We start from the raw sequence: 19,927 nt of genomic DNA on the forward strand, positions 1-19,927 counted from the left end.
ACTTCTACATATCCACTATTGAGAGCATCCTGTCGGGCTGTATCACTGCCTGGTACGGCAATTGCATCTTCCGCAATCCCAATACATCATTGGGAGCACACTGCCTGCCCTTCAGGACAACTACAGCACCCGGTGTCACCGGAAGGGCAAAAAGAACATCAAGAACCTCAGCCACCCGAGCCACGGCCACTTCACCCCACTAAAAGGAAGAGACAGTACAGGTGCATCAAAGCTGGGATTGAGAGACTGATAAACAGCTTCTATCTCCAGGCCATCAGAATGTTAAATAGTCACCACTAGCTGGCCTCCACCCAGTACCCTGCCTTGAACTTTAGTCACTGTTACTAGCCGGCTACCACCCGGTACTCTACCCTGCACCTTAAGAGACTGCTTTGCCTTATGTACATAAAGAACACTGGTCACTTTAGTACTGTTTACATCCTGTTTCACCCACTTTATATGTACAGTGAGGGAAAAAAGTATTTGATCCCCTGCTGATTTTGTACGTTTGCCCACTGACAAAGAAATTATCAGTCTATAATTTTAATGGTAGATTTATTTGAACAGTGAGAGACAGTATAACAACAACAAAAATCCAGAAAAACGCATGTCAAAAATTTTATAAATTGATTTGCATTTTAATGAGGGAAATAAGTATTTGACCCCCTCTCAATCAGAAAGATTTCTGGCTCCCAGGTGTCTTTTATACAGGTAACGAGCTGAGATTAGGAGCACACTCTTAAAGGGAGTGCTCCTAATCTCAGTTTGTTACCTGTATAAAAGACACCTGTCCACAGAAGCAATCAATCAATCAGATTCCAAACTCTCCACCATGGCCAAGACCAAAGAGCTCTCCAAGGATGTCAGGGACAAGATTGTAGACCTACACAAGGCTGGAATAAGCTACAAGACCATCGCCAAGCAGCTTGGTGAGAAGGTGACAACAGTTGGTGAGATTATTCGCAAATGGAAGAAACACAATCTCTCGGCCTGGGGCTCCATGCAAGATCTCACCTCATGGAGTTGCAATGATCATGAGAACGGTGAGGAATCAACCCAGAACTACACGGGAGGATCTTGTCAATGATCTCAAGGCAGCTGGGACCATAGTCACCAAGAAAACAATTGGTAACACACTACGATGTGAAGGACTGAAATCTTGCAGCGCCCGCAAGGTCCCCCTGCTCAAGAAAGCACATATACAGGCCCGTCTGAAGTTTGCCAATGAACATCTGAATGATTCAGAGGAGAACTGGGTGAAAGTGTTGTGGTCAGATGAGACCAAAATCAAGCTCTTTGGCATCAACTCAACTCGCCGTGTTTGGAGGAGGAGGAATTCTACCTATGACCCCAAGAACACCATCCCCACCGTCAAACATGGAGGTGGAAACATTATGCTTTGGGGGTGTTTTTCTGCTAAGGGGACAGGACAACTTCACCGCATCAAAGGGACGATGGACGGGGCCATGTACCGTCAAATCTTGGGTGAGAACCTCCTTCCCTCAGCCAGGGCATTGAAAATGGGTCGTGGATGGGTATTCCAGCATGACAATGAGCCAAAACACATGGCCAAGGCAACAAAGGAGTGGCTCAAGAAGAAGCACATTAAGGTCCTGGAGTGGCCTAGCCAGTCTCCAGACCTTAATCGCATAGAAAATCTGTGGAGGGAGCTGAAGGTTCGAGTTGCCAAACTTCAGCCTCGAAACCTTAATGACTTGGAGAAGATTTGCAAAGAGGAGTGGGACAAAATCCCTCCTGAGATGTCTGCAAACCTGGTGGCCAACTACAAGAAACATCTGACCTCTGTGATTGCCAACAAGGGTTTTGCCACCAAGTACTAAGTCATGTTTTGCAGAGGGGTCAAATACTTATTTCCCTCATTAAAATGCAAATCAATTTATAACATTATTGACATGTGTTTTTCTGGATTTTTGTTGTTGTTATTCTGTCTCTCACTGTTCAAATAAACCTACCATTAAAATGATAGACTGATCATGACTTTGTCAGTGGGCAAACGTACAAAATCAGCAGGGGATCAAATACTTTTCCCCCCTCACTGTATATACTGTATTCTAGTCATGGCCCATCCTATATAACTACTGCTGTACACACCTTGTCCATTCATATACTGTCCATACTGTCTATACACACCATCATATATAGTAGAGTACCTGAGTGAGCACAACTGAAGAATTATCATTACGGCCTCAACTGCCTCAATATCCTCCCATCTGAAGATCCACACACACACACACACACACACACACACACACACCTCCACCCAGCACTTTCCAAATGCTTCAGCCCTAAAGGACTCCTCTCAAATCATATTTCCACATACAATATTCATAACAAATGGTGGCTTGAGTCTCCCTTCCATCGCTAAGTGTGAGGCCGGAACAGTATTTAGGGAATCTCTAAAAGCTGAGTACCTACAGTGCCTTCAGAAAGTATTCACACCCCTTGACTTTTTCCACATTTTGTTGTGTTACAGCCTGAATTTAAAATATATTTTCTGTAACTGGCCTACACACAATACCCCATAATGTCAAAGTGGAATTATGTTTTTAGACATTTTTAAAAATTAATAAAAAATGAAAAGCTGAAATGTCTTGAGTCAACCCCTTTATTATGGCAATCCTAAATAAGTTCAGGAGTAAAAATGTGCTTAACAACTGACTCTTGTGTGCAATAATAGTGTTTAACAATACTTTTCTATGTCTATCACATCTCTGTACCCCACACATACAATTATCTGTAAGGTCCCTCTGTTGAGCAGTGAATTTCAAACACAGATTCAACCACAAAGACCAGGGAGGTTTTCCAATGCTTCCCAAAGAAGGACATTAAATATCCCTTTGAGCATGGTGAAGTTAATAATTACACTTTGGATGGTGTATCAATATACCCAGTCACTACAAAGATACAGGTGTCCTTCCTAACTCAGTTGCCGGAGAGGAAGGAAACCACTCAGAGATTTGTGGCCAATGGTGACTTTAAAACAGTTACAGAGTTTAATGGCTTTGAGATGAGAAAACACATCACTGAGTACCACTTCATATTTTCAAGCATGGCGGTGGCTGCATTATGTTATGGGTATGCTTGTCATCGGCAAGGAATAGGGAGTTTTTTTTAAATAAAAAAAAACTGAAAATATCTAAGCACAGGCAACATCCTAGAGGAAAACCAGGTCCAGTCTGCTTTCCAACAGACACTGGGAGACAAATTCAGCTTTCAGCTGGAAAATAACATAAAACACAAGGCCAATTATACACTGGAGTTACTTACCAAGATGACATTGAATGTTCCTGAGTGGCCTGGTTACAGTTTTGACTTAAATCGGCTTGAAAATCTATGGCAAGACTTGAAAATGGCTATCTAGCAATGATCAACAACCAACTTGACAGAGCTTGAATTTAAAAATGAATAATGTGCAAATATTGTACAATCCAGGTGTGCAAAACTCTTAGAGACTTACCCAGAAAGACTCACAGCTGTAATCGCTGCCAAACGTTATTCTAACATGTATTGACTCAGGGGTGTGAATATTTATGTTAAATGACACATTTCTGTATTTCATTTTCAATACATTTGCACAAAATGTCTAAAAACATGTTTTGACATTGTCATTATGGGGTATTGTGTGTAGATGGGTGAAAAAAAAGTAAATCTCCAGATACCTTGATGTTCCCATTTCCAGCGTAAGTAATGTTATCAAGAAGTTAAAGGCCCATGCCACTGTAGCCAACCTCCCTGGACGTGGCCGCAAGAGAAAACTTGCAGCGAAGGATTGTTCGAATGGTGGAGAAAGCACCTCAATCAACTGCCACACAGATTCAAGCTGACCTTCAGACACAAGGTACGACAGTTTCAACTCGCACCATCCGTCGCCAACTCAATGAAAGGGGGTTATATGGTAGGACACCCAGGAGGACCCCACTGCTGAGAGAGAGACATAAGAAACCCTGACTGCAATTTGCCAAAACACACCTGAACATGCCAAAATCCTTCTGGGAGAATGTCCTGTGGACAGATGAGACCAAATTAGAGCTTTTTGGTAAAGCACACCATCTCTATGTTTACAGAAAACAAAATGAAGCCTTCAAAGAAAAGAACACCTTCCCTACAGTCAAACATGGAGGAGGTTCAGTGATGTTTTGGGGTTGCTTTGCTACCTCTGGCACTGGGTGCCTTGAATGTGTGCATGGCATCATGAAATCAAGAGAATACCAACGCATTTTGGAGCGCAATGTCAGACCCAGTGTCAGAAAGCTGAGTCTCCATCTAAGATTATGGGTCTTCCAGCAGGACAATGACCTCAAACACACTTCAAAAAGCACCCAGGAATGGTTCAAGACAAAACGCTGGACTGTTCTGAAGTGGGTCCAGATCTAAATCCCATTGAAAACTTGTGGAGAGATCTGAGAACAGCAGTTGGGAGAAGGCCCACTTAAAATCTGGGAGAACTGGAGCAGTTTGCACAAGAGGACTGGGCCAAACTGCCAGTACAGAGGTGCAGGAAGCTCATCGAAGGCTATAGGAAGCGCTTGATTGCAGTTATTTTTGACCAAAGGCTGTGCTACCAAATATTAAGTCTAGGGTGTCAAGAATCTTGTCAATGCCATTTCTGTTAATTTTCTGAATAAAAAACAAAGGTTCTGTAATATTAACAGTGAAATAAACACCCGATCAGTCTATGTCAAGGAAAGAGCAGGTGTTCTTAATGTTTTGTACACTCAGTGTATATACAGTATATTTACATTCCGGACCCTGACATTGCTCGCTCTGGTATTTCTTAATTTCTTGTGATTATGTGATTGCTAGGTATTGTTACTGCACTATTGGTGCTAGAAACACAAGAATTTCGCTGCACCTTCAATAACATCTACAAATCTGTAGATGTTATCTGTAGATGTTAGTCAACCAATAAACTTATATATATTTTGGTGATTTATCACATTAGAAACATACTATAACTGTATAGATTGAAGTGATAGAGTGCACATATATATGTCTCTTGAGATGGGTGTGGTGGGTTCCTTCCTTAGTGAATGAAGAGGGTGTTGTAGGTGCTCTCGCGCTCCAACAGGCTGATGGTTAATTCTGTTACCCTATCTTCCTCTCGCTCTCCAACAGGCTGATGGTTAATTATGTTACACTATCTTCCTCTCTCTCTCCAACAGGCTGATGGTTAATTATGTTACCCTCTCTTCCTCTCTCTCTCTAACAGGCTGATGGTTAATTATGTTACCCTATCTTCCTCTCTTACAGGTTGAGGGTTAAATATGTGTGGGTCTAAGCAAACACCTCCTTCTGTTAACAGGAATCATCAATAAAGTGCAAACAAGTCTTCCCACCATGTGTCAACACGTCAGTAACGAAGAATGATCCACACAGATAGAGAGAGAAAGAAAGAGCAGAGAGAGAGCCAGGGGAAGATATACACTGTCTGCCTGCCTGCCTGCCTGTCTGTCTGTGTCTGCCTGCCTGTCTGTCTGTCTGTCTGTCTGTGTGTGTGACTGTGTCGGTGTGTGTGCCTGTCTGTCTGTCTGTGTGTCTGTCTGTGTGTGTGTCTGTCTGTCTGTGTGTGTCTGTGTGTGTCTGTCTGTCTGTGTCGGTGTCGGTGTCTGTGTCAGTGTGTGTGTGTGTTTGTTGTGAGTGAAGAGGCGATTATAGTGCAGAATTCTGATCCGAAAAGCTTAGTGAAATCTAACCAGATGAAGACTGAGCCCTCGCCAGGGGTGAGAAATAAAAAAATTAAGGGAAGTGAAGAGAAAACATCACTAAAGGTATACAACAGCACCCAAAAACCTTCAAACCAAAGCGTTAACAGGTTTTTTTTTTGGGATAATGGTCTCTAAAAATCGACAGTAGCTCACAGAGGAGTGGAAATGGCCCTGCTTCAAATCCACTATTTGGGCATCCACGCTCGCTGTGAGTGAGTGCCATAAAGAGGAATTAAAGGAATTAACCCATTTTTAATTCCAGATCCGATAAACCGGGTGGCATCACTGAACCACCAACCAAAAAAATCCATCATTTTCCAGCTGATTACACTCTTTAATCCAGATTTATCTTCTGGGATGCAAATATGTTCTGCCACGGTGGTAATCACAACACTCTGCGTAAAACTTGGCATAACAATGACCTTGGAAAACAAACAAAAGACAGGGCGGGGGAAAACAGCAAGATAATAACTGCACTGTCATGTTTTCAGATAGAGTACGACTGGGTAGTTATCTGGAGCGACTGGGTAGTTATCTCGAGCGGTGAACGTGGGAATTGAACCCAAAACCCATGCTTTACCAACGGAGCCATTAAGAGCTACAGCCGTTTGGCTATACTTTCCCCTACCCCCTTCTATTTAGTAGACAGCATCCATCTGGGTCATGTGTTTTTATTTTTTATTATAGGAAAATACATAGGGAAGGATGTCACTTTATTACCCTTTTTGGCTGTCTCTCTCCCCCTGTAGACTGGTGGGTTGGTGGGGTGTTAAGGGGAGAGGGGAGAGGGTCATTCACCATGATTAGTGACAGGCTTCTGAGTGTCCCCAGGGAGAGCCAGGGAGGCTCTGTGTCATCCCCTAGCCCCCAGACACACTCTAATCCCCTCTGCTTTACGCGGGTCGTCTGGCCTCTGAGGAGAACCAGGATGAACAACAATATGTATGGAGAGACATACATTTCAGAGCTTGATGTGGGAAGAGTTCCGGGATGTGTTCAGTAGAACACACTGTAATAAAACGCTTTGCAACAAAACACCAAAATATGTGTTCTTATTGGACAAGTTCAGGTTGGCCTTATTTCATATCCTAGTGGAAGTACCAAACCCCTCTCCTCTACCTTTCAGCCTTCAGGGGGAAGAAAACAGGGATGAAAACTAAATACTCTGACTCTGTTTCATCCCATTCTCTCTCCTCTCTGGAGGAACTCCACCTATGGCATCCCATGTATGATGGGAGGATACTTATGAGACACCATTGTCTCCTGTTCCTCTCCTGTCTGTCTCCTAAAGTGAAGATGTATGTCCGGTAGGTTATGTTCTCCTCCAGGAGGAAGGGGGAGAGACCACCATCATGAGGCCAGATTTACACCCCTCAATGAGGGCTTAGCCATATCAGCGTTTCCCTCAGGTCTGGGTCTAAGTTGATTGGCCTCCTCCAAGACTGACAGGCAGGCGGAGGGAGGGCTGCATAGTGATATATAGGTTTGAATATTCATCCCATTTAATACGAACCATCTTGACAGAGGTGAGCCTGACAGACTACAGGGTCCTGTGTCATTAGACTTACTGATACAGGGAGGAACTACCTGGTCTTGTCCAATAAGAAAGGGTCAGTTTTGTTTTCTGTTGCAAAACGTTTTGAAACGTTTCTTCCCTAATGAACAGCACATTATCATTCCCATTCAGACCACATAACCAATAAATTATAACGCTCTCTCTCTCTCTCTCTCTCTCTCTCTCTCTCCAGAGAACCTTCCTTACGCTTCAACAAGGTTCTGTTTACTGCTACTGTTGCTGCATGATGTTGGCATTTTGAGATGGAGGCATCGTGGCAACACAACGGTTTTATGTGCTTTACGGTTTCAGACACACACACACACTACAGCTTAATACACAGTCTTGACAAAAAGCGCGAGCTAACATGATGGTACAATGCATTGGACTGTTGTTTATTCAACATGTCAATGTTTTCATTACATTTGTCCTAGACTCCCTAATAAAATAAACATTGAACATTCACATTACTATAGGACAGTCATTCATATATTACTGATTTTCTGCTGTACAGTAACAGTATGAGGCTAATCATTGACATCCCAGTGCTGAGCTAGCTAGTGCATAGCAGCTCATTTCTGTATGACATGTGTTATAGGTGAATGAAGCTGCAGCAGCTGGGTGATAATGGCTGGAGCCAATTTTGATCATTTTCTGCTGTTCTCCAAATAGCATTTTAGAGTTTGTGACGTCACGAGAGGCTACACAGCTTTCAGCGGGATTGCTCAAGTAGTGCAAGGAGACCAGGTTCAACCAAAACAAGGATTTTATTAAAGGTCTTGGGAAACTAACGAAAGTATAACACAATTCTGTTCTCTGGTGGCTCTTTAAGGGTTAACAGTTCAGGGATGTCTCTTCCACATCCAAAATCATAACTCTCCCTCGCTCAAATAACTTTTCCCCAGTCTTACTGTATTCCACGTTGCAGCTAGTGGCCAACCCAGCAAAAACGTCCTTCCAAATGTCCCACACGTATTTCCACAGGTGCATATATCCAAAGGTGAGTATTTCCCAAAGGTAAGTATCTCCAAATCCTTATATTCCTCCTGGAAGTGGACGTGCAGCACTCTTGTCCTCCAGAGAGCCCAGGTTGGAGATTGTGTCTCTTCACTTCCCAAACCTTCAGCTCATCAGCTCCTCATTTGTTTCAGCTGCGTGGGAAGATTGGCCATAGAGGGGTGGAGTTCCCGACCATACCAGCAGATGGAGCCATAGCTGTCTGGGTTTGCAGCCACCTCAGGGGATGTAACGTCCCTCCAGGACACAGCCTCTCGTGACATCACACATCCCCCTCCTCGGGACCGACGTCCTCGTCGGGGTAAAGGCAGCGAAGAAGGCATCACGCCGGGAGAGGGCGTCCGCATTGCCGTGGTGCTTGCCAGCCTGCTCTCTCTTCAACTCCTCCAACTCTAGGACCAGGGACTCAGCCTCCTGTTGTCTCTCCTTGAGTTTCTTACTGAACGCATCAGCCTTGGTTTTAGCAGAGTTTAGCTTCTGTTGAGCAGCTTTCAGTTCCTTCTCTCTCTCTGCCTCCGCATTCTTCATCTTGTTCTCCAACACCTTGTACTTCTCCTCTGCCTTCTTCTGGACCTCCTTACTACTGCGCAGGGTCTCCTCACACTCCTCGATGGTCCTGCGCAGCCTCTCCAGCTCCTCCTGTTGCTTAGGGAAGGAGCTCTGTTGGAGTTTAGCCTGGAGGATATCTAACTCTTCTGTCTTCATGTCTAACTGTTGCTTTAACAAACGATACCTCTCAGCGGTCCCCTTCAGACCAGACAGTTCTTTGTCCAGATTCTGTAGCTCCGTCTCTGTGTCGGTCTGGGCACCTGCCATCCCTATCAGAGCCCGGGCGGGAGTGAGTAATTCGGAGGATTGCACCGGAGCCTTCCCAGGATGAGTCTTGCCTCTCCGTTTCCGAGGTACTCGGGTTATCCTCTCCTGAGACTCTCTCCAGAGTGGGTAAAAGGCTGGGCAGTCTCGTCCAATTAGGACAGGGACGGGGAGGGAATCAACCACCCCCGCCGTCGTGTGTATGGTTCCCCGTGGGCTGGTCATTGTAAGTTCAGTAATGGGGTATTCTCTGGTGTCCCCATGGCCACAGGAAACTGGGAGGACTTTCCCCGGGGTCAGACACGTTGGGCCCACCAAATCCTTACGCACCAGGGTGGCCCGGCTACCAGAATCCAGTAAGGCCTCCACATCATGGTGATTCACAGTTACCGGGCAGGTGGGGGGTCGATCTGGGCCGCCATCTACGACTCCCAAGAGCGAGGCAAAACGGTGTGTGGGTGCTGAGCTGGAGGACTCCGCAGTGGGCATAGGTTCATCGGCTGGTTTCCCACACTGCCAGGAGATATGTCCCATCTCCCCACACCGGTAACACTGTCGAGTTTCCCCCTCCTGGTGTACTCTTCTTGGACCCGCCTGGTTTCTGGCTCCCCCTGGAGCCGGGATAAGTCCTGACGTGGCTGGGTTCGAGACCTTGGGGTCCTTTGGACGGGTTCTTCCCATTTGTGGTGGGGGCCGCACTCCTGGGGTCTTTTCGGGAAGCATTCAGCATCTCCGCTGTGGCCTGGTACTTTTCCACAGCTTCCACGGTCAGATCAGCCGTGGTCAAGGCCTGTTGACTGATGACCCGTTTTGCCTCATAAGGCAGGGCGCGTAGGTAACGATCCACCACAACGGCCTCCACCACCGCCGCTGCTGTATTCCTCTGCGGATCCAGCCATTTCCTTGCGATTCGGACAAGTTCATGCATCTGCGCCCGAGGAGGTTGGTCTGGTTGGAAGGTCCAACTGTGAAAGCGCTGGGCCATACCAAACTTTGTGAGTCCATATCTGCTGAGGATCTCAGACTTCAGGGCATCATAGTCAGTAACCTGGTCAGGGCCCAGGTCCCGGACAGCATTCAGCGATTCCCCGGTTAGAAAGGGGGCTAACAGACCAACCCACTGTTGCTTGGGCCAGGCTTCCCTAGTGGCCGTGGCCTCAAATGCATGCAGGTATGCCTCAATGTCATCGGTAGCTCCCATCTTAGATATAAAGTCACTTGCCTTTATTGGGCGGGTATTTTGGACCACCCTCTGTCTCTGCAACTGCAATTCCTCTGCCTTCAGAAGGTTGGCTTTCTTTTGCTCCTCCAAGAGAGCCACGTTTGCTTGCATCTGGGCTTGCTGGCCAGCAACAAGGGCTTTCAATATGTCCTCCATTTCAGTCGGCGGGGAGCCTACGGCCAACTTGGAAAACTGGGTGATCAAACCTTCGGTATCCTCCTCTGACATGCACTATTAACGCTTGAGCGTGCCCGTATTCTCCACCATCTGTGACGTCACGAGAGGCTACACAGCTTTCAGCGGGATTGCTCAAGTAGTGCAAGGAGACCAGGTTCAACCAAAACAAGGATTTTATTAAAGGTCTTGGGAAACTAACGAAAGTATAACACAATTCTGTTCTCTGGTGGCTCTTTAAGGGTTAACAGTTCAGGGATGTCTCTTCCACATCCAAAATCATAACTCTCCCTCGCTCAAATAACTTTTCCCCAGTCTTACTGTATTCCACGTTGCAGCTAGTGGCCAACCCAGCAAAACGTCCTTCCAAATGTCCCACACGTATTTCCACAGGTGCATATATCCAAAGGTGAGTATTTCCCAAAGGTAAGTATCTCCAAATCCTTATATTCCTCCTGGAAGTGGACGTGCAGCACTCTTGTCCTCCAGAGAGCCCAGGTTGGAGATTGTGTCTCTTCACTTCCCAAACCTTCAGCTCATCAGCTCCTCATTTGTTTCAGCTGCGTGGGAAGATTGGCCATAGAGGGGTGGAGTTCCCGACCATACCAGCAGATGGAGCCATAGCTGTCTGGGTTTGCAGCCACCTCAGGGGGATGTAACGTCCCTCCAGGACACAGCCTCTCGTGACATCACAAGTTTTAAAATTGTATAAAAATGCAGTAAATGAGCTTCAAATTTATAAATCACCCAGCTGCTGTAGCTTCACTCACCTCAAACACATGTCACCTCAAACACTGTCACTTTGCCATACCCTAAGTTTAGCTGAAATGACTCCCCTGTTTGGGACACATCCTTTGTTAGGCAGATGAGGTGAGCTAAGGAGAAACATCATGACCTGAGACGTGACTGGTGTTCAGTAACCAGCAGATTCTGTCAGTGTCAGGCAGAGTACACATACACCTCTGCCTGACAGACTGGCAAGAAGAGGGGACACACACACAGTCTGGAAGACACAGCTGCTGCTACACACACACACACACAACAAAGAAACACACACCTATACAAGGTAAAGGCAGTCACATACACACACAGATTCAAATAAAATAAAATAAAATGTTATTGGCCACATGCGCTGAATACAACAGGTGCAGACATTACAGTGAAATGCTTACTTACAGCCCTTAACCAACTGTGCATTTATTTTTAATAAAAAAGTTAAATAAAACAACAACAAAAAGTGTTGAGAAAAAAAGAGCAGAAGTAAAATAAAATAACAGTAGGGAGGCTATATATACAGAGGGGTACCGGTGCAGAGTCAATGTGAGGGGGCACCGGCTAGTTGAGGTAGTTGAAGTAATATGTACATGTGGGTAGAGTTAAAGTGACTATGCATAAATAATTAACAGAGTAGCAGCAGCGTAAAAAGATGGGGGGCAGTGCAAATAGTCCGCGTAGCCATGATTAGCTGTTCAGGAGTCTTATGGCTTGGGGGTAGAAGCTGTTGAGAAGTCTTTTGGACCTAGACTTGGCACTCCGGTACCGCTTGCCGTGCGGTAGCAGAGAGAACAGTCTATGACTAGGGTGGCTGGAGTCTTTGACAATTTTGAGGGCCTTCCTCTGACACCGCCTGGTATAGAGGTCCTGGATGGCAGGAAGCTTGGCCCCAGTGATGTACTGGGCCGTACGCACTACCCTTTGTAGTGCCTTGCGGTCGGAGGTCAAGCAGTTGCCATACCAGGCGGTGATGCAACCAGTCAGGATGCTCTCGATGGTGCAGCTGTAGAATTTTTTGAGGATGTGAGGACCCATACCAAATCTTTTCAGTCTCCTGAGGGGGAATAGGCTTTGTCGTGCTCTCTTCTGTCTTGGTGTGTTTGGACCATGATAGTTTGTTGGTGATGTGGACACCAAGGAACTTGAAGCTCTCAACCTGTTCCACTACAGCCCCGTCGATGAGAATGGGGGCATGCTCAGTCCTCTTTTTTTCCTGTAGTCCACAATCATCTCCTTTGTCTTGGTCACGTTGAGGGAGAGGTTGTTATCCTGGCACCACACGGCCAGGTCTCGGACCTCCTCCCTATAGGCTGTCTCATCGTTGTCGGTGATCAGGCCTACCACTGTTGTGTCGTCGGCAAACTTAATGATGGTGTTGGAGTCGTGCCTGGCCATGCAGTCATGGGTGAACAGGGAGTACAGGAGGGGACTGAGCACGCACCCCTGAAGGGCCCCCGTGTTGAGGATCAGTGTGGCAGATGTGTTGTTACCTACCCTTACCACCTGGGGGCGGCTCGTCAGGAAGTCCAGGATCCAGTTGCAGAGGGAGGTGTTTAGTCCCAGGATCCTTAGCTTAGTGATGAGCTTTGAGGGCACTATGGTGTTGAATGCTGAGCTGTAGTCAATGAATAGCATTCTCACGTACAGTTAGGGAAAAAAGTATTTGATCCCCTGCTGATTTTGTACGTTTGCCCACTGACAAAGAAATGATCAGTCTATAATTTTAATGGTAGGTTTATTTGAACAGTGAGAGACAGAATAACAACAAAAAAATCCAGAAAAACGCATGTCAAAAATGTTATAAATTGATTTGTATTTTAATGAGGGAAATAAGTATTTGACCTCCTCTCAATCAGAAAGATTTCTGGCTCCCAGGTGTCTTTTATACAGGTAACGAGCTGAGATTAGGAGCACACTCTTAAAGGGAGTGCTCCTAATCTCAGCTTGTTATCTGTATAAAAGACACCTGTCCACAGAAGCAATCAATCAATCAGATTCCAAACTCTCCACCATGGCCAAGACCAAAGAGCTCTCCAAGGATGTCAGGGACAAGATTGTAGACCTACACAAGGCTGGAATGGGCTACAAGACCATCGCCAAGCAGCTTGGTGAGAAGGTGACAACAGTTGGTGCGATTATTTGCAAATGGAAGAAACACAAAAGAACTGTCAATCTCCCTCGGCCAGGGGCTCCATGCAAGATCTCACCTCGTGGAGTTGCAATGATCATGAGAACGGTGAGAAATTAGCCCAGAACTACACGGGAGGATCTTGTCAATGATCTCAAGGCAGCTGGGACCATAGTCACCAAGAAAACAATTGGTAACACACTACACCGTGAAGGACTGAAATCCTGCAGCGCCCGCAAGGTCCCCCTGCTCAAGAAACACATATACAGGCCCGTCTGAAGTTTGCCAATGAACATCTGAATGATTCAGAGGAGAACTGGGTAAAAGTGTTGTGGTCAGATGAGACCAAAATCGAGCTCTTTGGCATCAACTCAACTCGCCGTGTTTGGAGGAGGAGGAATGCTGCCTATGACACCAAGAACACCATCCCCACCGTCAAACATGGAGGTGGAAACATTATTCTTTGGAGGTGTTTTTCTGCTAAGGGGACAGGACAACTTCACCGCATCAAAGGGAGGATTGACGGGGCCATGTACCGTCAAATCTTGGGTGAGAACCTCCTCCCCTCAACCAGGGCATTGAAAATGGGTCGTGGATAAGTATTCCAGCATGACAATGACCCAAAACACACGGCCAAGGCAACAAAGGAGTTGCTCAAGAAGAAGCACATTAAGGTCCTGGAGTGGCCTAGCCAGTCTCCAGACCTTAATCCCATAGAAAATCTATGGAGGGAGCTGAAGGTTCGAGTTGCCAAACGTCAGGCTCGAAACCTTAATGACTTGGAGAAGATCTGCAAAGAGGAGTGGGACAAAATCCCTCCTGAGATGTGTGCAAACCTGGTGGCCAACTACAAGAAACGTCTGACCTCTGTGATTGCCAACAAGGGTTTTGCCACCAAGTACTAAGTCATGTTTTGCAGAGGGGTCAAATACTTATTTCCCTCATTAAAATGCAAATCAATTTATAACATTTTCGACATGCGTTTTTCTGGATTTTTTTGTTGTTATTCTGTCTCTCACTGTTCAAATAAACCTACCATTACAATTATAGACTGATCATGTCTTTGTCAGTGGGCAAACGTACAAAATCACCAGGGGATCCAATACCTTTTTCCCTCACTGTAGGTGTTCCTCTTGTCCAGGTGGGAAAGGGCAGTGTGGAGTGCAATATAGATTGCATCATCTGTGGATCTGTTGGGGCGGTATGCAAATTGGAGTGGGTCTAGGGTTTCTGGGATAATGGTGTTGATGTGAGCCATGACCAGCCTTTCAAAGCACTTCGTGGCTACAGACGTCAGTGCTACGGGTTGGTAGTTATTTAGGCAGGTTATCTTAGTGTTCTTGGGCACGGGGACTATGGTGGTCTGCTTGAAACATATTGGTATTACATACTCAGTCAGGGACATGTTGAAAATGTCAGTGAAGACACTTGCCAGTTGGTCAGCGCATGCACGGAGTACACGTCCTGGTAATCCGTTTGGCCCTGCGGCCTTGTGAATGTTGACCTGCTTAAAAGTCTTACTCACATTGGCTACGGAGAGCGTGATCACATAGTCATCCGGAACAGCTGGTGCTCTCATGCATGCTTCAGTGCTTCATGCATGCTTCACGTCTTCAAGGTGAAGAAAATATCAACCTTCTTTACCACAGCTTTTAGGACCCTTTGTTACAAAGCATCTGGGCTCATGGGTGTAACACCGCAGTCCTAGTCTGCGTCCCAAATGGTGCACTACTGTTGACCAGGGCTCATATGGCTGTGGTCAAAAGTAGTGCACTGAATAGGGAATAGGGAATAGGGTGCCATTTGGGACCTAAACAAGAGCAGTGTCGGTTGCAGATATCTATACACGCTAAGGGAAATTACTACACACACAACCAGTCTAGTTCTGCTCATTCATGACCACTGTGGTGATGTACAGCTACCTCTATCTTTCCCATGTTAGACAACACAGCCTTCTGATTCAATCTATATCAGAATCTTCATCCATCTAAATGTCCTCTTCTGTCATCGTTCTCTGTCATATTGCTATGTGCCACCAGACATCACATCCAAACCCTACCACAACATGACATCTAAATATCCATCTGTCTCCATCTCTGTTCAAATACCTTGCTGCTGATTGCTGCTTGATTACCCCAGCTGTTATTTGTGTGCACAGCGTTGGCCTTATCAGCGTGTGTCGAGGCAGACTGCTCTGACAGATGAGAGATGCCCCCTAGGGCCACAGTGTTCAGCAATGCTCCCTCTCCCCTACCTCGTTCCCCTCTTTCCCTCCATCACGCCATCCTCCCCGTATCTGAGAGGGGGAGGTGAGGGGTTGAGACTGCCCCCCCTCCCCCCTCAGAAGCAAAGACAATAAGGGAAACCTTGTTAGGGTGGAAGGCAAACAGGCAGAGAGATGGGACATCAATAGCTGGTCTGACATCACTAAAGGAAAGGAACAGGGGAGAAGTTCAGAGAGAGAGAGAGAGAGAGAGAGAGAGAGAGAGAGAGAGAGAGAGAGAGAGAGAGAGAGAGAGAGAGAGAGAGAGAGAGAGAGAGAGAGAGAGAGAGAGAGAGAGAGAGAGAGTATTGATATATGAAGAAAGAGAGGAGAGCGGTAGAGAGTGTGTATGTGTGGAAAAGAAGGAGGGAGAAGGAGGACAAAGGTGGAAAAGAGAGATGGAGAAAATGTAGGGGGGAGGGAGAAAAAACCTGTCTAGAATGGGAATGTCTGGTCTCTGTGCTGGAGGAGAGGAGACGGACTGAAGGTCTATGGGGAGGTGGTGGGCTGTGCTCTGCCTCTCACTGCTCTAGCTAGCTGCCTCTCAGAGCTAGACACATAAGACTATTAGGTACACAACCCTATTCACGAAAATGGTTCGCTCCTACAGACAGTGAGTCACGAGGCCGCGGCTTGCTAAATAAAGCAGGCAGACAGGCATCGAGGCATTCAGTTACTGTTCGATTGAATGTTAGAATGGGCAAAACTAGTGAACTAAGCGACTTTGAGCGTGGTATGATTGTCGGTGTCAGGCGCACCGATTCCAGTATCTCAGAAACGGCCTCCTGGGCTTTTCATACACAACAGTGTCTAGGGTTTACCGAGAATGGTGCGACAAACAAAAAACATTCACTCAGCGGCAGTCCTGTGGGTGAAAACAGCTTGTTGATGAGAGGCCGAAGAAGAATGGCAAGAATTGTGTAAGCTAAAGGGCGGGCCACAAACAGGCTATTGCAGCAGACGACCACACCGGGTTCCACTCCGATCAGCTAAAAACAAGAAGAAGCGGCTCCAGTGGGCACACGATCACCCACACTGGACAATTGAGTAGCAGAAAACAATCACCTGGTCCGACGAATCCCGGTTCCGGTTGCATCGTTATGATGGCAGAGTCAGGATTTGACGTAAGCAGCATGAGTCTATGGCCCCATCCTGCCGGATGTCAACGGTACAGGCTGGTGGCAGTAGTTAAGTCCCTTGATACTAATTGAGAAATGTTTCCATGCCCCGAATAATTCAGGCTGTTCTGGAGGCAAAGAGGGGACCGACCCGGTACTAGATGGGTGTCCCTAATAAACTGGCCATTAAGTGTACATTCACCACTACACCCATCTCTGAAACAACATCTAGCCTAAGCTAAACTACCTCCCTCTGTTGGGGATATGGAGCCCAATTCAACATTAGGCTACACATGACCATGCAATATGTTTCAAAATAATAAAAGAGTTGCTGAACCCGGACATTGTCTCTTTTCTGTCACAGATACAGTGGTTAGCCAGGCTTAGGTACCAAATGCCATTGGAATCTACTCAGTGGACGAGAGGGGCCACATCATAGCATGCTAGCACAGCAGCAGGGAGACAATAGGTCAAGGAGGAGGCTTGCCTGCAGCCCAGCACCAGTAATAATCGAGGCCTGTGAGGATTTCTATTTGCATAATCCAACAAGGCCAAATGTGAATGGAGTCTTCTAGACAAAGCAGATTATCCTGGGGGTAGCTATAGCTACAGTAACCATGTCAAAGACCATCATCTAGTTGTTTTATATTGCTACAGTATATACCTCAGAAAATTGCAATTGGCTCAGAACAGGGCAGCACGGCTGGCCCATAAATGTACATGGGAGAGCTAATATTAATAATATGCATGTAAATCTCTCATGGCTCAAAGTGGAGGAGAGATTGACTTCATCACTACTTGTTTTTGTAAGAAGTGTTGACAAGCTGAATGCACAAAGTGTCTGTTTAAACTACTAGCAAACAGCTCGGACACCCATGCATACCCCACAAGACATGCCACCAGAGATCTCTTCACAATCCCCAAGTCCAGAACAGGCTATTGGAGGCACACAGTACTACGTAGAGCCATGACTACATGGAACTCTATTCCACATCAGGTAACTGATGCAAGCAGTTATCAGATTTAAAAAACTGCCACCACTTCCCTCTGCTCTGTCTGTGTTCACAAATACAGCTTCAGAGTGAGCTTTAGGCTCTGTGTTTGCTGTGATTGGGAGGCTTTTAATCAGAAGGCTGAGATGGGCTGCTCTAACCTGATTATGCCTCACAGAGTCGCATGCACAAACGCGCGGGTGCTCGTGCGTGCGCGCGCGCACACACACACACACACACACACACACACACACACACACACTACCCAGCACTGCCCCATCTGTCCTATGAGCATTGCTCTGCTCCTTACCTCTCAACTCTCCTCCGCAGCCAGGCAACAACACAAACCCCTTCCCCCCTCTCCTCTCTCAGCCAGCAGCCAGCAGCCAGCAGCCAGCAGCCAAAGCCCCTGCTCTTCTCTCTCACTCTCTTCTCTCTAGAGGTAGATAAAGCATATCAGCCAGTGTCTTACCTATAAGTGTCACCTCCATGGCTGCTGCTGCCACGCTGTGCTTCATAATGACTGGCAGCAGAACCTCGGACGCACCCAAATGAGAGGAGCAGCTAACGTGTGTAGAGAGGAAGCGAAGAAGAGAGGGATAGAGAGATAGAGAGAGGGAGGGAGAGGGGACGCAACGGCAGATGGTCCCCTGGTAGAGCGATAGAGCGGTGCTAACGGAGCTGGCTGGGCTCTAGCCACGGCGTGAGGCGTGTTGTCGTGGCGATCGTGGTCGCGGAGGGCGCCGCTCTTCCTCCTGCCTGCCTCACGAGATCTACCTCCTCTCTGCAGCCAGTCTGGGAGGATCACCAGGCAGCCCCGCTTATGTTGATCTCAGCGTTTAAGCCCGATTGGATGCACGCCACGGCAGTATCAGCCAATAGAGTGGCAGCTGGGGATCACATGGGCTGCGGTGGTGTGTGTGTGTGTGTGTGTGTGTGTGTGTGTGTGTGTGTGGGGGGGTTAAAGAGGGGGAGGGGAGGAGATTGAGTGAGAGCCTCTACATCAGTACTATTCTGCATGGATGCACAGAGCTGGAGGTTTTCTAGTCGGGAGGCGTAGCAAGCCCCTCATCACAGACAGCTGTTTGGATAAAGAGAAACAGGGAAGTCGTACATGACCATGCTCGGAAATAGACACAGGCACACACATACGCATCAGCATGCAGGAACACGCACAAACACACACACACACACACACACACAAAGAGTGAGAGAAGGGAATCGTCTCCATCTTGCCAAAGTGGAGCCAGTGCAGTGCAGCGGTGGTAATTGGACTGGGGTTGCTATGGAAACAGAGGAAACTGTTGCCTGTCCGTTCTGTTGGTCGGAGTGGAGAAAGAGAGTAGAGTAGAATACAGAGTAAAGAGTAGAGAGTAGAGTATAGAGTAGAGTAGAGAGTAGAGTAGAGCATAGAGTAGATTAGAGAGTAGAGAGTATAGAGTAGAGGAGAGAGTATAGAGTAGAGAGTAGAGAGTAGAGTAGAGCACATAGTAAAGAGTAGAGGAGAGAGTAGAGTAAAGAGTAGAGAGTATAGTATAGAGTAGAGTAAAGAGTAGAGTAGAGAGTAGAGAGTAGAGAGTAGAGTAGAGAGTAGAGAGTAGAGAGTAGAGAGTAGAGAGTAGAGAGTAGAGAGTAGAGAGTAGAGAGTAGAGAGTAGAGAGTAGAGAGTATAGAGTATAGAGTATAGAGTATAGAGTATAGAGTATAGAGTATAGAGTATAGAGTAAAGAGTAAAGAGTAAAGAGTATAGAGTAGAGAGTAGAGTAAAGAGTAGAGTAGAGAGTAAAGAGTATAGAGTAGAGAGTAGAGTAAAGAGTAGAGTAGAGAGTAAAGAGTAGAGTAAAGAGGAGAGGGGAGAGAGTAGAGAGTATAGAGTAGAGTAGAGCAGAGCATAGAGTAAATAGTAGAGGAGAGAGTAGAGTAGTGAGTAGAGGGTAGAGTAGAGAGTATAGTATAGAGTAGAGTAAAGTAGAGAGTAGAGTATAGAGTATAGAGTAGAGAGTAGATAGTAAAGAGTAGAGTAGAGCATAGAGTAAAGAGTAGAGGAGAGAGTAGAGAGTAAAGAGTATAGTATAGAGTAGAGTAAAGAGTATAGAGTAGAGTAGAGAGTAAAGAGTAGAGTATAGAGTAGAGTAAAGAGTAGAG

General features: G+C 46.4%; 1 protein-coding gene across 7 annotated transcripts in view; it reads right to left on the minus strand.

Annotated features, from left to right (window-relative positions):
* Positions 1-19,927, minus strand: part of elmo1 (engulfment and cell motility 1 (ced-12 homolog, C. elegans)) — a 191,106-nt gene that overhangs the window by 21,316 nt on the left and 149,863 nt on the right. Inside the window, exon 1 of one of the 7 annotated variants that reach the window (XM_041883497.2) lies at positions 18,255-18,590. The exons of 5 other annotated variants lie outside the window; for them this stretch is intronic. The gene's annotated coding sequence lies outside the window, so the exon portion shown is untranslated. Of the gene's footprint in view, positions 1-18,092; positions 18,171-18,254; positions 18,591-19,927 lie in introns of those variants that run through there. One more of the 7 variants, XM_041883498.2, reaches the window with a different exon arrangement.

Source organism: Coregonus clupeaformis, chromosome 8 (genome assembly GCF_020615455.1).
Source record: "Coregonus clupeaformis isolate EN_2021a chromosome 8, ASM2061545v1, whole genome shotgun sequence".
Lineage (NCBI taxonomy): Eukaryota > Metazoa > Chordata > Actinopteri > Salmoniformes > Salmonidae > Coregonus > Coregonus clupeaformis.